Source organism: Thalassophryne amazonica, chromosome 9, assembly GCF_902500255.1.
Source record: "Thalassophryne amazonica chromosome 9, fThaAma1.1, whole genome shotgun sequence".
Classification (NCBI taxonomy): Eukaryota; Metazoa; Chordata; class Actinopteri; order Batrachoidiformes; family Batrachoididae; genus Thalassophryne; species Thalassophryne amazonica.
In genome coordinates, this window is record NC_047111.1 from 104946043 (window position 1) to 104963709 (window position 17667).

Here is a 17667-nt window from a genome sequence, read left to right on the forward strand (position 1 = left end):
GCTTGCCTCTACTGGTGGTTGGCTCTCACTGCAGTATTGTATCACTTCCTGTTCCGGAGCACAGCGGTGTTTTGCTGTATCTGTTAGCTGTTTAATCTGCGCAGTTAGATTGATCTAGTTAACTAGATAATTTGTTTCACAGTGTAATCTTCACGTGCCTTAACTAAAGCACTCCCTCTGCTGAATCACCTCTAAATTATTTACACATTATTTACTTTGTGTGTTTTTAGGAATCCGCTAGCTTAGCGCAGCTACTAGCTCTTAGCCGATTTAGCATGGCGGCTTCTCCTGTCTCTCCTGGACTTTTCTGCTCTGGGTGTGAAATGTTTAGTTATTCCTCGGCCTCCTTTAGCAGTAATGGTACTTGTAATAAGTGTAGCTTATTCGTAGCTTTGGAGGCCAGGCTGGGCGAATTGGAGACTCGGCTCCGCACCTTGGAATATTCTACAGCTAGCCAGGCCCCTGTAGTCGGTGCGGACCAAGGTAGCTTAGCCGTCGTTAGTTCCCTTCCAGCAGATCCCGAGCAGCCGGGAAAGCAGGCCGACTGGGTGACTGTGAGGAAGAAGCGTAGTTCTAAACAGAAGCCCCATGTACACCGCCAACCCGTTCACATTTCTAACCGTTTTTCCCCACTCGGCAGACACACCCACCGAGGATCAAACTCTGGTTATTGGCGACTCTGTTTTGAGAAATGTGAAGTTAGCGACACCAGCAACCATAGTCAGTTGTCTTCCGTGGGCCAGAGCAGGCGACATTGAAGGAAATTTGAAACTGCTGGCTAAGGCTAAGCGTAAATTTGGTAAGGTTGTAATTCACGCCGGCAGTAATGACACCCGGTTACGCCAATCGGAGGTCACTAAAACTAACATTGAATCGGTGTGTAACTTTGCAAAAACAATGTCGGACTCTGTAGTTTTCTCTGGGCCCCTCCCCAATCAGACTGGGAGTGACATGTTTAGCCGCATGTTCTCCTTGAATTGCTGGCAGTCTGAGTGGTGTCCAAAAAATGAGGTGGGCTTCATAGATAAATGGCAAAGTTTCTGGGGAAAACCTGGTCTTGTTAGGAGAGACGGCATCCATCCCACTTTGGATGGAGCAGCTCTCATTTCTAGAAATCTGGCCAATTTTCTTAAATCCTCCAAACCATGACTATCCAGGGTTGGGACCAGGAAGCAGGGTTGTAGTCTTACACACCTCTCTGCAGCTTCTCTCCCCCTGCCATCCCCTCATTACCCCATCCCCGTAGAGACGGTGCCTGCTCCCAGACCACCAATAACCAGTAAAAATCTATTTAAGCATAAAAATTCAAAAAGAAAAAATAATATAGCACCTTCAACTGCACCACAGACTAAAACAGTTAAATGTGGTCTATTAAACATTAGGTCTCTCTCTTCTAAGTCCCTGTTAGTAAATGATATAATAATTGATCAACATATTGATTTATTCTGCCTTACAGAAACCTGGTTACAGCAGGATTAATATGTTAGTTTAAATTAGTCAACACCCCCGAGTCACACTAACTGCCAGAATGCTTGTAGCACGGGCCGAGGCGGAGGATTAGCAGCAATCTTCCATTCCAGCTTATTAATTAATCAGAACCCAGACAGAGCTTTAATTCATTTGAAAGCTTGACTCTTAGTCTTGTCCATCCAAATTGGAAGTCCCAAAAACCAGTTTTATTTGTTATTATCTATCGTCCACCTGGTCGTTACTGTGAGTTTCTCTGTGAATTTTTTTTCTCTGTGAACGTTTGTCTGACTTAGTGCTTAGCTCAGATAAGATAATTGTAGTGGGCGATTTTAACATCCACACAGATGCTGAGAATGACAGCCTCAACACTGCATTTAATCTATTATTAGACACAATTGGCTTTGCCCAAAATGTAAATGAGTCCACCCACCACTTTAATCATATTTTAGATACTCTGATGGACTACCCAGCAGTGGGGAATAAGTTTCATTACACTAGAAGTCTTTCAGAAAGCGCTGTAACTAGGTTTATGGATATGATTCCTTCTTTATGTTCTCTAATGCCATATACCAACACAGTGCAGAGTAGCTACCTAAACTCTGTAAGTGAGATAGAGTATCTCGTCAATAGTTTTACATCCTCATTGAAGACAACTTTGGATGCTGTAGCTCCTCTGAAAAAGAGAGCTTTAAATCAGAAGTCCCTGACTCCGTGGTATAACTCACAAACTCGCAGCTTAAAGCAGATAACCCGTAAGTTGGAGAGGAAATGGCGTCTCACTAATTTAGAAGATCTTCACTTAGCCTGGAAAAAGAGTCTGTTGCTTTATAAAAAAGCCCTCTGTAAAGCTAGGACATCTTACTACTCATCACTAATTGAAGAAAATAAGAACAACCCCAGGTTTCTTTTCAGCACTGTAGCCAGGCTGACAAAGAGTCAGAGCTCTATTGAGCCGAGTATTCCTTTAACTAGTAATGACTTCATGACTTTCTTTGCTAATAAAATTTTAACTATTAGAGAAAAAATTACTCATAACCATCCCAAAGACGTGTCGTTATCTTTGGCTGCTTTCAGTGATGCTGGTATTTGGTTAGACTCTTTCTCTCCGATTGTTCTGTCTGAGTTACTTTTCATTAGTTACTTCCTCCAAACCATCAACATGACCCCATTCCTACCAGGCTGCTCAAGGAAGCCCTACCATTAATTAATGCTTCGATCTTAAATGTGATCAATCTATCTTTATTAGTTGGCTATGTACCACAGGCTTTTAAGGTGGCAGTAATTAAACCATTACTTAAAAAGCCATCACTTGACCCAGCTATCTTAGCTAATTATAGGCCAATCTCCAACCTTCCTTTTCTCTCAAAAAGTCTTGAAAGGGTAGTTGTAAAACAGCTAACTGATCATCTGCAGAGGAATGGTCTATTTGAAGAGTTTCAGTCAGGTTTTAGAATTCATCATAGTACAGAAACAGCATTAGTGAAGGTTACAAATGATCTTCTTATGGCCTCAGACAGTGGACTCATCTCTGTGCTTGTTCTGTTAGACCTCAGTGCTGCTTTTGATACTGTTGACCATAAAATTTTACAGAGATTAGAGCATGCCATAGGTATTAAAGGCACTGCACTGCCGTGGTTTGAATCATATTTATCTAATAGATTACAATTTGTTCATGTAAATGAGGAATCTTCTTCACAGACTAAGGTTAATTATGGAGTTCCACAAGGTTCTGTGCTAGGACCAATTTTATTCACTTTATACATGTTTCCCTTAGGCAGTATCATTAGACGGCATTGCTTAAATTTTCATTGTTACGCAGATGATACCCAGCTTTATCTATCCATGAAGCCAGAGGACACACACCAATTAGCTAAACTGCAGGATTGTCTTACAGACATAAAGGCATGGATGACCTCTAATTTCCTGCTTTTAAACTCAGATAAAACTGAAGTTATTGTACTTGACCCCACAAATCTTAGAAACATGGTGTCTAACCAGATCCTTACTCTGGATGGCATTACCCTGACCTCTAGTAATACTGTGAGAAATCTTGGAATCATTTTTGATCAGGATATGTCATTCAATGCGCATATTAAACAAATATGTAGGACTGCTTTTTTGCATTTGCGCAATATCTCTAAAATTAGAAAGGTCTTGTCTCAGAGTGATGCTGAAAAACTAATTCATGCATTTATTTCCTCTAGGCTGGACTATTGTAATTCATTATTATCAGGTTGTCCTAAAAGTTCCCTGAAAAGCCTTCAGTTAATTCAAAATGCTGCAGCTAGAGTGCTAACAGGGACTAGAAGGAGAGAGCATATCTCACCCATATTGGCCTCTCTTCATTGGCTTCCTGATAATTCTAGAATAGAATTTAAAATTCTTCTTCTTACTTATAAGGTTTTGAATAATCAGGTCCCATCTTATCTTAGGGACCTCATAGTACCATATCACCCTAATAGAGCGCTTCGCTCTCAGACTGCAGGCTTACTTGTAGTTCCTAGGGTTTGTAAGAGTAGAATGGGAGGCAGAGCCTTCAGCTTTCAGGCTCCTCTCCTGTGGAACCAGCTCCCAATTCAGATCAGGGAGACAGACACCCTCTCTACTTTTAAGATTAGGCTTAAAACGTTCCTTTTTGCTAAAGCTTATAGTTAGGGCTGGATCAGGTGACCCTGAACCATCCCTTAGTTATGCTGCTATAGACGTAGACTGCTGGGCGGTTCCCATGATGCACTGAGTGTTTCTTTCTCTTTTTGCTCTGTATGCACCACTGTGCATTTAATCATTAGTGATTGATCTCTGCTCCCCTCCACAGCATGTCTTTTTCCTGGTTCTCTCCCTCAGCCCCAACCAGTCCCAGCAGAAGACTGCCCCTCCCTGAGCCTGGTTCTGCTGGAGGTTTCTTCCTGTTAAAAGGGAGTTTTTCCTTCCCACTGTTGCCAAGTGCTTGCTGACAGGGGGTCGTTTTGACCGTTGGGGTTTTTCCGTAATTATTGTATGGCCTTGCCTTACAATATAAGGCACCTTGGGGCAACTGTTTGTTGTGATTTGGCGCTATATAAATAAAATTGATTTGATTTGATTTCATTTGTTGCGGTGCTGAGGAAACACCACGGGTGCAGGTCAAACCAAGGTAGTGCATTTGTCACTGACTGATCCAGATGGCCACAGTTGATGAGGATGTCATTTTAACACTTATTTATTGTGCAGTTCTTAATAATACAGTTGGCTGGCACAGTGAGTCAACGTTTAGAACTACTGCCTCACAGTAGGAAGGTTCTCCTTGTCGACCTGGATTTTCATCAGAAAGCATATCCACCATGAAACTAATAAAAAGACCAGCAGTCCCAAGAGAACTGGAGCAGCCAAAAGAAGCAATTTATTCTGTATACTGTAGTTTTTGGTTTGTTTGTTTGTGTGTTTTTTTTAGCAGGATAAAAAATATATATATATTTCAGAAGTTAAGAACCAATCTTCTTAAAATTTGAGAAAAGCATTGGTTATTATAAGAAGAACCTTAATGGAATTTAGTTAACATTGTCATGATCCTGCCCATTCTGTTTTTGTTTTTTGTTTTTTTGTCTCTTATTCATGCTTTGACTTTCTGTGTTTTTTTTTAATCTAGCTATGTTCCCTTAGTCATTGATTGCATTCTCTGGTTATCATTTATTTTCTTGTGTCGTCATTGATTGCATTATTCGTATTCTTTAGTCTCTGGTTTTGTTTTCTGTTCATCATTTATTTTCTGTTTAGCCTATTGTTTGTGTTGCCATTTTATTATCATTTATTATATTTATATTTATTTTTTAGCCATTGTCAGTTCCATTCTAGTTTTGGTTATAATTTTCTTGTCCTCTTTTTAGGCTTGTCACTTTATTTCCTAGTTTACCCCTTTGTTTTATTCACATTAATAATTGTTGGTCTTAGGGCACATTAAGTTTTTCACTGTTGTTTTTTTCTGTCATTTATTTCTCTTGCTTTGGTCTGCCTTGCTTTTGTCTAACATCACTCTCTTGCACCTGCCTTTGTGGTTCTCGGTCACACCTGTTTCCAGAACCTTCCTCACACCTGTTCCACATTCACGCCCTCATTACCCTGCCAATTATTTAAGCCCTCACCGTCTGTTAGTCTATTGCCAGTTTGTTGAATTTATTTCACATTCCAGCCTCATGCCATAGTCCTGTTTGCCTTGTAGTATTTTGACCTTGGTTGTCTTTTTCTGATCTCTGCCCCATTGTATCCCTGAACTTTGCTCATTTTTTGACTCTGCCTCTGTCTCTGCCTTTTGTACTCTTCTACATCATGTATGAACTCTTCTCGTTTTTTTGACCTCGCCTCAGTTTGTTACCTGCCTGATACCTTCGCCATTCTGACTGTAATCCTGTGTACCGGACCTATTACCAGTATCCCAGATAAAGCCTTTTAATTCACTCCAACGTTTGTGTCTGTGAGTCCGCATTTGCTTCTAACTACCCTCTGTGCCAAGCCTCCTTGAACCATGACAGTTGTAACAGTTTTAAATATTTGTGTAAGTAACTCAAATCTGCACGCACTTAACTGCATAAAAATTTGATGAAATATCTAATGGAAATTTGTTGAACTCTTAGTGTGGTTTGACTCATGTGCTCATGTTGACATTACCTGGCATACTTACCTGGCAGTGGCGAAGCCATGATCAAGAAGGTGGTTCCCCAGAGTGAGGCTCAGCCATTGCACTGCGCCTGACTGACCTTTGCAAGTTCCGCAAATGTGGGAATCTCGACTGCTTAATTTATGGTAGTAGGGGACTGCTTTCGCACTGACCCATGTTTATTTTTTGGCGGGTGTTAGACCAAGCATGAAGTCAAAGGAATTGTCTGTAGACCTCCGAGACAGGATTGTCTGGGGAAGGGCACAGAACCATTTCTGCTGCTTTGATGGTCCGAATGAGCACAATGGTCTCCATCATCCGTAAATGGAAGAAGTTTGGATCCACCAGGACTCTTCCTACAGTTGGCCGCCCATCTAATCTGAGCCATCGGGGGGGGCAGGTCAGGGAGGTGATCAAGAACCCAATGGTCACTCTGTCATAGCTCCAACATTCCTCTGTGGACAGAGGAACACCTTCCAGAAGGACAACCATCTCTGTAGCAATCCACCAATCAGGCTTGTATGGTAGAGTGGCCAGAGAGAAGTCACTCCTTAGTAAAAGGCACATGGCAGCCCACCTGGAGTTTGCCAAAAGGCACCTGAAGGACTCTCAGACCATGAGAAACAAAATTCTCTGGTCTGATGAGACAACAATTGAATTCTTTGGCGTGAATGCCAGGCGTCATGTTTGGAGGAAACCAGGCACCATCCCTACAGTGAAGCATGGTGCTGCCACCACATAAAATATGTGGAAAAAGTGAAGCACTGAGAATACTTTTCAGATGCGCTGTAGATTTTGTTGTTTCATCATGTGGCAGGAAGCTGATCACCTCACTGGTTGTAAGTGAAGGTCACTGAGTATTTAAGCATGAGTGCGGTCATTGTGCAAGTGCATTACATGCTGCTGGTGTCACGTTTGAGTTTTTTCTCGTCTGACCCCAACTACTGGACTTCACTTTAACGCCTACCAAAATCCTGGAATGACGCCCCGCCACAGTGCTATCAGGAAGCCCAGCTTTTTCCTCTCTGTCGGTATCCACACAATGCAAAGGAAGTGTGTTTCAGGGCTGCGGCTCTTTGGCATCGGATGTAAATGTTCTGCTTTTTTCTTTCTGAAGATTGCCCAGCCTGTTTTTTCTCTTCAGTATCAGCAGAAAACATTCAGACTTTTTGCTGTTAATGAGCCCAATTTCTTTTTTTTTCCCACTTTCTTTTTCTTGCTCTTGCTTTTTTTTTTTTTTTTTTTTTTTTTGCTCAAACATGGATTGTAATTAAGGTGCTATTGTTTCTGTCACCTGATAAGACTAATCACAATGGATAGATGAGATAGGCTTTTAATCTGCAGTCCGTGTTTAATAAGAGCCTCAAGCTCAGTCAGTTGACATGTTTTCTGTGACGTCTCGATCAGATGCAAGTCGGGTTCAATTAACGAGTGCTCAGTGTTATAGGGAATGGCTCAGCTCTTATCAGAATCCTGAACAACACACTCAAACACCGTTGCATATAAAAATGCAAAATGAGAATTACGATTATGCTTTGTTTGTGTTTTCAACATATGCAGGAAGAAATTTGTAGAAAAAAGATTACGATGTTGTGTTTTACAACTCTCATAAGTATGTCTGTGTTACAGAAAATGTGATTAATATGATGAGGAATTTTTGTATAAGGGGTGCTGGACAAATATTTTCACAAGTTTCTCATATAAATTGTATTCACCAGAGTTATGTGTCGACGCGGGTTGAGGAGCGGACCTGCGTCAGACGGAACCCAGTGCTACAAATAACCAGAAAAGCGGTTCCAAAAACAATATATTTATTTCACCCGCTGTGCTTAAAAAGTGTAAGAACAAAAATAGCGTCCTTCTGGTGGAGTGACTGTTGGCACGCTCTCCAGCGCCCGCAAGGATCAAAGCCCGGCGCTCCTGGACCCACTACCACCGCCAAACACCCCCCAGGTGGACACGACAAACTGACTCTCTGTGAAGCAAAGAGGAGATGAGGTAAGTCAGCAGTTACAACAATAACTTTCAAAAGACACACGCTATCAGCAACACATTCAGGTCTGTATCTTTTTTAACTTTATGCAAATGAGCAGCTTCTCACAACAGGTGGAGGACCACTTATCCGCACGCCACAGCAGTGAGAAGCAAGCTGCACAATTCTCATCACAATTCAAGTATACTGTGTAACAAAACACCAAGTTACTATCAACAATTAGTCAAACACTTAATCACCTTTGATGTGTGCTGACAGCATGTGTCCTCACCCTTCCCTGCTTCACGGGCTCGATGTGTCAACCCCAGGCGCGGTCCTCAGCGTCTCACAAACGAACATCACAAGGTCGAGTTCCCGGCAGTTCTGCTTGAATCACACATGACTTAAATGCAGAACGCCATCCAATTATCTGCTTCAGCTGAAAGTCTTTAAGGTTGCATGTGAGCACCAGTCACAGGTGCTACACATGATGTTGATGAGGGTGAGGATTCTTCAGCCAGCACCTTCTCCACAGACAAATCAGTTTCCATGCCACCTGAAGAGCAAAGAAAGAAAAGAACACCAAAATATCCAGCCACACCCCCCAACACACAACAAGAGTGACTCTACAGTAATGTGAACTTGCAAACGTCCAATTAACCTTTACATTTTCCCATTATTCACTCTTATACAAAACCACAATATGTCACAAGGATTTTATTTGAAACTTTACTGTTTCATTTTGTCTTATAGTTTTTATAATAAAAAAGAAGACAGTAGAGTGTTGAAGAAAAATGAATCACAGTAACACAATAACTAAATCGCGTCGCTTATTTTGTGTGGCCAAGTTTTAAGAGCGTTTCTGAAGATTTTAATACCCTTGCTCTTAGGTGACAGTGTGTCCATGATCATAACCCAGAAACCTTTCATCTAAATGACTTGAGTGTTTTACACGAGACTATGGCTCTTTTCTCCTCCAAGATAAAATGCATCCGCAAATTCCATATTCCAGATATAAAGAGTAGAGGTGGCAAACTTGACAATGTAGTAATGTTGCTTGGGATCACCTAAGGTGGGCGGGACTAGGAATGGGAACATTATAAACACAAGGCAGGTGGGATGGTTTGGATGCAGGGTATACAGGGAGAAGGATGCTGATGCATCCTGATAAAAATGAAGACTGACTGGTTTTAGTGTTATTTGGCTAAATCCAGTCAGTCTTCATTGTTGTCAGGACATTCTTCAAGTTCCTAAATTATATATAACAATTTTGTAAAAAAAAAAAAAAAGCTCCTTTATTTATTTATTTGTTCATTTATATTTTGGACTTAAGCTTGAAAGACAAATGCTGTATTAAAAAAACAAACAAACGATGATGCCCTGCGTAATAAAAAAATAAAATTAGTGCACTTGTTCATTCCCAGATTAAAAAATAAATGTTATGTCTGAAATCATAATGCATAAATGATCTGACTGTATCATTGCATCCTTACTGAAGCCCACATTCAAATGTAACAGATAAACAATTAAAATCAAAATGTGGGGCAAACAGTACAAAATCCTGTGCAATTCACTCTTTTTTCCTGCAGCATTTCAAGTAAAAATTAAAGAGCTGGGAAGCTGTGAATTGATGCAGTCATGTTCTCATCCATTTTGCACTTACCAGGCAGAACATTTACTCATGAAACCAAATCACATCAGTATGGAAAGGAGAAAGAGCAGAAATCTGAATGATGAAATCTCATCCATGACCAATTTCTATAGATTAACTGACTCTTGACCTCAGGAGTGTTGGCATGCACTAAGTGGAAATCTATAACTCGATAAACACCTGGTTTGTGCACTTTAAAGCATGAACATTTTGTGAAGTGTAATATTAATGATGTTTGTTTGTTTTAGCTGCAGGTAGACAGATAAATAACTTAAATACATTATTATGTGCATGTAACTGAAACCAACTTGACCACAACAGATACAGGACATGTCACTTCCCATATGCAGCAGTCAGGAGATGGGATGGATGCAGACACCACTGGCATTTATTGTGCATCCTGAGATGCAGTCAGATGTGCATCATAGACCGGGAAAGGCAACTGCATCAGCTGGTATTCACATTGTCACAGCTTCAAGCGCAGACACTACTGACCCTACTGGCCTCGTCTCAGCACACACTATCTATGTTCCACCAATTAAGCTTCTCTCCATCTCCTCCCCACGCTCTTGCGCTCTCTCTCTCTCTCTCTATCTATCTATCTAGCTCCCTCAGCCTATCCAGTTGATGAGTGGCTGGTAGCTTTGCAGCTCCAGGACAGAGACGACAAATTCTTCCCTCTAAGATTCCCACCGCTGTGTCTTTCCTTTAATTATACTGGAAGGAGTGGCAATCCCACAGTTATCAGATGATGAGCTCTGCCTCCATTTTGCATGCTGAGCCCTCTCTGTGAATGAGATTTGGTGTGTCTGTGCATGTGTATGCGCTTGTCTTTGTGAGGAACCAAAGTCCAAATACCATGCGAAGAAGCTGGACAATTTTATTTAACAGCATTATTACCCCAAGAAACAAAGGTTTGTGGACAGGGGTTATATAGGAATCAGTCTGTTCATCTGTCCGTCTGTTCATGAGCCTTGAAAGCACACTCTTAAACTGCTTGGTGGAGTTCATTGAATCTTAACAAATTGGTATCATGTCACATGAAGATGTGGGTCGATGTCTTCATGGGGAGGCAATTGTCATTTTGTTTTCAGCTCATGCATATTATGTTAACTGTGTGATCAGAAATCCTAAACTGGTTTATGGATTTCAGTGAAATGTCATACAATGATGGCACACCATACCAAGACATACATCAAGTAAAATAATTTCAGCCTGATGCATTCAAGGAGTGATAGCTGGACTTTTGTAATTGTTTTAATACATCATGCTTTTCACCTGCATGTATGAACAGACGTGTTCAGTTCTTCAATACAGTGGTTGACCTTTTTATTAATTCAGTTCATCACAAAATATTTATTCCATCAATATATATCATTATTATTATACGGGTCAAAAGAAAAAAATTATGTATGGACTTTGAGAACTAATTTAGTGTAATTTTGGGGTGCTGAATTTGAATCTGAGCTCAGATTTTCTGTATCACATCACATTTTTTTGGAATCTGCATGTTCCTTATTGAGGGACTACACAAAAGTTGTTCACTAACTCACGAGTTTGACGCCAGTAGTCATGCACAAAAGCAGCTTCAAAAGCATAGTTTTTAAACCAGGTTTATGAAATGTGAACAAGAGCCATAATATCGTTTATGGCACAGAAGAGGTGTGTGAGACTGCAGCTTTTGCTTCAATGATTGATATGAGAAATATGTTTTCATATCTCAAAAACGTGATGTGATTGGCAAAAACTAACACCAGATTCAGATTCAGTGCCCCCAAATTACCCAAAATACGTTAAAAAATCCCTGCAAGAACAATCGTGTTGACCAGTGTTATTAATAATATAATAATTTTCTTTACATTTTTACTTGTAGTTACTTTCAAACATTTACAAGGTTCTTTGCAACACCATTAATAAAAAAACTAAATTAAGACAATCAAAACAATTCAAAACATCATGTAAATTAAAACTGCATCCAAACAACTAATACATTTATAACATTAACAATAATTTACTGTAATATATACAGGACCAACACCATAATAGTATTGAACAGAAGTCACGTAATGCAGCCACACCTATATCAGCATCTGGGTGGGTGCAGTTCAAAACAGCACCCAATAGGAGAACTTACGTCCTGCCACCATGAGACACCTCATGGGGACTCAAGTCCTGACGACAAATCTCTTAATGCTACATACACTATGGTGACTACAGCAGTTGTAGTTTGGCATATTCTCAGAGAGTATGGATGCACAGACACTGCTTTGGCCATGATTGTGCTGATACTGGCGTTGTCTGTCATATTGGGTATCGTCCAGATGTGCCCCAGGCAGCGTGACACCAGAAGCCTGACTTTTGTGGGTCTTCCATGCGGTTGCCTGAAAGAAGGAGTAAGCGATAGGTGTAATATTATTTCATACAAAAGGTAACATTTGAATGAAATTTGTATTGTTTACTATGAACAAATATTTTGCTGTGTAATGTAAGCTTATAGAATTGTAATATGTTATTCAAACATCAACTTGTCTTCTTTTGTCTTGCTAGTGAAAATGAACTTGCTTAATGACACTGTGTCACAAATACTAGCTGCCAAATGTTAGCAGTAATTCACATGCAAACTAAAGATGACTGTTTTATTTACATCTGGCCTACTTTGAAGAATTTCATTAACACTTGGTGAATCCTCGTTGGGATATTTTGTGCTTTGTCACACTTTTAGTCTGCAATGGGCATGTAGTGTTAGTGGGCAAATGCGACTCAGTCAAATTCAGTTCAGTTTATTTGTACTATGCCAAAACAATGCATAGGTTACCTCAAAGTGCTGTACACAAGAAAGGTCTAGATCTTGCCCACCCCATGAGCAAGCACATTACTGAAAATGATAAGCAAGATAAGAAGCAAGCGAATTGCACAAATATAAGGTTCCTGTATAGACTGTGCACCAACTGATGTTGGGTCCCAGTCCCTTAGATATGAGATCCAAGAGGATCACTCGCATCTGTCCAATCTGTCCATTCTAACTTGAATGATTTCTTGTTTTGGTCCTGTGGGTCATTTGGTGTTTGGGGAAATGCTGCCAATTCCCCCAAAAGAAAGCTCTCAAACACTGAATAGCCTTTTCCAGGTAGATTGTTTAGTTACATGTTGTCACCATGTCATTGGAGGTAAAATGTTACCTTGAAATAAATGTACCAGTTTATTATAGCGTCCCGTGCTGGTTATTTGAAATGAATGCTGATAGTTGCTCCGATTTGTGGCAGACGAGACACAAATCTAAAGTCAGATCTTATGTTACTGGGATAAGTTGTCCCATGAGTTGACTTGGCATTTTATCTCCATTAGAAAGCATGACATTGCCGCTCCACCCAGCGTCCATAGAGACCTGTCCTCCATGGGGACATCTTTGCAACGTCTTGCTGCATAATTCATATCGTTCAGATTTTATCTTTTTCCTTTCCCCTCTTTTATCATTCTTGTCCTCGTTATCTCATCTGCCATCGCTCTGTTCTGTAACAAGGCTGCTGCAGGGTTACATTTACTCTGAAGCTTTTGCTTTTTCATGAACAGATGTGGATATAAACTTCACAACAGCCTACCTACTGTTTGACCATTTCTCATGTTCAGTCTCGCAGTTTACTCAAAGTAGCTGATAACAGGCTCAGAGGAAGCGGCCATTCCACTCCACCCATCTATCTAGCATGAAAGGCACACCTTAATGTCAGCATAATCAAAGTATACATGGCTTACGCTTTATTTACGATTCCTGTAGAAGTAAACAGGCTGCATCTGAACTGCTTCCTGTAATTAGGAGATGTGCGCATGTAAAATGTATTAAACTAAGTATAATTTCAGTGCAAATTCTACACTTGACTTTAACGGCTTTATTGAATTATCATGCATTCAGATTTAACGGTGGGTTTGATATTTTGTTGTTTTCCAGTGAAGCAGTTTAATTTTACTTTCACAGCACACATTTTACTCCCTATAAAATTTAAGTATATATAGTATGTATATTCTCAGAAGAACTCTGGATTTGTTCTTCCCCACTGCTGGCGTGAAATTATTTTTTATAAAAATTATATTGTACTTTGTAACCTTGGTATGTGGATATTGTTTGATCCTCAAATGGCCTTTAAAGGGTTAATTTTGTAAGAGGTGAAGTTTAAATAATTGAGGCTACATTGCTCAGCCTTCTGAGAGAAAACTACTCTCTTCTACAGAACTATAATGTGTAAAAATTGGCCAATTTTGTCTTAAGTTAGCATTCACCTCCTTTATTGCCATCATCACGTGTTTGGACATCTTGTCCCAGTTTCATAAAGCATTCTAATCTTTGTTTAGTTGAGTAAACTCACTTAGTTGACTTAGTTGAAGCGTTTAGTCGTCTAAAGTTTCACGTTACCAGACTAATATTTTTAGCCTGGCACAGAGGAGGCTAGTCTTATTTTAGTCGACAAAACTTCGGTGTCCTACCTCAAAAAAATGGCAGCTATCATGTATCAACACTTAATGGAACAATCAAGAGCACCCAGACGTTGCTCGTATTCCTCCAAAAGGAGAGCTTCCTCCACTTTTGGCCATGGTTGTAGCAACTGTCATGTGATGTGTTTGTGACACTTCTCACATTAGCCATCGGGCATTGCTGTTACGCTGAGCAGCGTTGTGGGCACAAAAAAGCTTGACGGAAGTGCTGTAAGTATGTAAAAGAAGAACTGCTAGGCTGAGAGCTGAGCACATCGTTCTGCAGTTTGTATGAGTCCATAAATGTTAATAAAGCCAGTTAACGAAACAAAGGCTGGAGAGTTCATGACAACAACCAACCTGGAAGTAAACAAAACTCTCGCACATTGGAGGTGTTTCTTGGCAACGGCACCCGCAAGGCTGCGATACCCATGAAAATCATTGACTAACGTAAGACGGCCAATATACAAGTTTAGCCGTCGATGTGAAATGGTAATTAGACAGATAATGTTGGGTGACTAATCGTAGTCGACTAAGTTTAGTAGACTAAAAGATTAGACAGCTTTATGCAACCAGGCCCAGGTGAGAGACCAGTGAACAGCTAGCAAATGCAGATTTAACACTTGAAAACAAAGTGAGAGAGGCCACACTGTGATGGTTTGGGCATGTGCAGAGGAGGGAGGCAGGGTATGTAGGTAGAAGGATGCTGAGGATGGAGCCACCAGACAGGAGGAGAAGAGGGAGGGAAAAAAGAGGTTTGTGGATGTGCTGAGAGAGGACATTCAGGTGGGTGGTGGGACAGAGGAAGATGCAGAGGACAGAGTGAGATGGGGCAGATGATCTCTTATTACTATTAAATAATACACATGGTGTTACATTCTTTAGTTCTTAGTTGCACATATCATAATCATCACAAACACACCCATATGTCTTACCTTCACACTGCCCCCACCCCACCGCTGTTTTACTGTGTCTTGGTGAATGTCCATAAATAAAGTTGAGAAACTCGCTAAATTTTATGAATACAGCTGCAAAAAATGCACTCATCTATACAAACATAAAGTAACAGTCAGATTGATCATTGAACTATTAAACACCTGGTTAAATCAGGCTGAATGAAAGGTGCCCTTTACCTCCTGTGAGGTAAAGGGCACCTTACTCATTACTCCCATCATTCTTCACACTGATAGACTGTATTCCCGCCCCAGCATTAGTGTCCTTGGAATATTTAAAGCCTATATTCCTGAAACCTGTGGAGTGGACTTCAGACATGCCATGGTGGAAAAGATGAAGTTTCCCTGACCAAATTAATGGTGCAGAATGAATATAATGAATGTGATCCTTGTTTCATGTCTCCATTTATTTCTTAATTTATGTTGTGGGGTGCACTCATCGAAATCAAAGGATTTCTTTTCGGAAAACCTTTTAAAGAAGCATTTGGCAGCTTAAGTCATGAAATGTATGCTCACTAATGCATGGGTTAAAGTTCTCCGTCACCACGACGGATTTCTGTCATTTGGAAAATTTAACCACACATACGCGCGCGCACGTGGTGTCATGCGTGTTTTGGGGCCAAAGTATGATAGTCTCACTGTCAAAGTAACATCCCATTCTGTGCTAATCAAATCAATCAAATTGTTAGTTGCAGCCCTAGTTTGTTTTACGAGTGAGAGCATTTTACCGATTAAATGTGAATAAGCCAGTTTTGATTTTCTCAGTGCGCATGCATTTTCAAAACTGGTGTCAGTGTTACTTTGTGCACAGCAGAACAACGTTGTGAGTTCCTTTAGGCCCTAATTTTGTATTCTATTGACTGTAAAGCCAGCAACAGCACCCTTTTGGCACATTTACTGGATTAGAAGCGATCAAAATACTACAGGAGACAAAGAATTTTTACTTGACAGTTTGAAGTGAGTTTTCTTTGTTTCTGAGGGATTCATACCCATTAAAAATCACCAGAATATACAAAATTTGACTTGTTCTTTTAAAGAAATTCTGGGGGAGCACCCCAGACCCCCCATAATCAATACTGTGTTTTTACTTCACAGTTTCAAGTGAGTTTTATTTGTTTCAGAGGGCTTCATACCTGTTAAAATTCACCAGAATACACAAAATTGACTTGGTCTTTAAAAAATGTTCTGCGAGGGCACCCCCAGACCCCCAGATTCAAGACTGTACCCTGCCCACCACCACCCTTTTATGTACCTTTATGTTCAGGTATTGTGTTTTTTATGCTTTGTCTGTCTCTCCTTAGAGGCTATTTAGAATAGATTTATATGCTGTATAATGTGTTTATTGTATTTATTGAGGAAAAAAGAGTGTGTGCCCTCACTACACCACATTTTAGGGAATTGCTGGCATTGATTTTTGCCAAGAAAAAAATTCAGTTAGATGAAAATTTATTGCTTTAACCCATGCCTAATGACATACTGAACAATTTATAACCCCCAAACAAAAAAGTGTGTGTGTGTGTGTGTGTGTGTGTGTGTGTGTGTGTGTGGTGTGTGTGTGTGTGTGTGTGTGTGTGTGTGTGTGTGTGTGTGTGTGTGTGTGTGTGTGTGTGTGTGTGTGTGTGTGTGTGTGTGTGTGTGTGTGTGTGTGTGTCAAAGATTGCAAGTATCTGACAGCCAGTGGAAATTAAGAGCTGTTGACATGATACTGCAGAGGTTGAGATGAGGAGATGGATCACTTTGTCTTGTTTACTGTCTCTTGTCTGTACTTTCTCCTTTCACATCTCATTGTTTTCATCATTCACTGGCTGGCTTCATTTCTCTTCTGTCCCTCTCACCTGCATCTCTCTCACCTCTGTCACTTATCTCCGTCCCTTCATGTCCACAGAGACATTGGAAGTGATACCTCCACCTACGTTCACTAGAGATCTAATTCCATGGTGCAAGCGATAGTGTTGGTAAGAGGTGTGTGTTAGCGATAAGTCATTTTGTCTAATAATAAATCTTATACCTGGTTTAGGTCAGATTTTAACTAGTTTCTGAATAAAGCATTTAGTTCTCAGCTGTTGGTCTGTTGTACCTGTAATTCAAACATGGGCGGTACATTTATGAAAAAATCATCTTAATGTGTGCTAACGTGTTAGGTTATCACACACTGAGAATAACGTTAGTGGTACTTATAGTGGAGTGGAGTTTATAAATCTGGAATTATTAATGAGTGTGCTATTTTTCCTAGAGATATTCTTTTGTGTGTGCTTGGGGGAGATGATGGTCGGGGGAGGTGATGGTCTAGTAGTTAAGGTGTTGGGCTTGAGTCCAGAACATCATGGGTTCAAATCCCCGCCTGATTGGAAAATCACTAAGGCCCCTTGGGCAAGGCCTTTAATCCCCTATTGCTCCCGGTGTGTAGCGAGCACCTTGTATGGCAGCACCCTGACATCGGGGTGAATGTGAGGCATAATTGTAAAGCGCTTTGAGCATCTGATGCAGATGGAAAAGCACTATATAAAATGCAGTCCATTTTACCATT

At 40.5% G+C, this 17667-nt stretch overlaps 1 protein-coding gene and 1 non-coding gene across 2 annotated transcripts in view; both read left to right on the forward strand.

Moving 5' to 3' along the window:
- esama (endothelial cell adhesion molecule a) overlaps positions 1-17667 on the forward strand; it is a 153720-nt gene that overhangs the window by 98617 nt on the left and 37436 nt on the right. The gene's annotated exons all lie outside the window — the stretch shown is intronic.
- Positions 6117-6278, forward strand: LOC117518014. Its single transcript, XR_004562886.1, has one exon. It is a non-coding gene; the product is annotated as a U1 spliceosomal RNA (small nuclear RNA).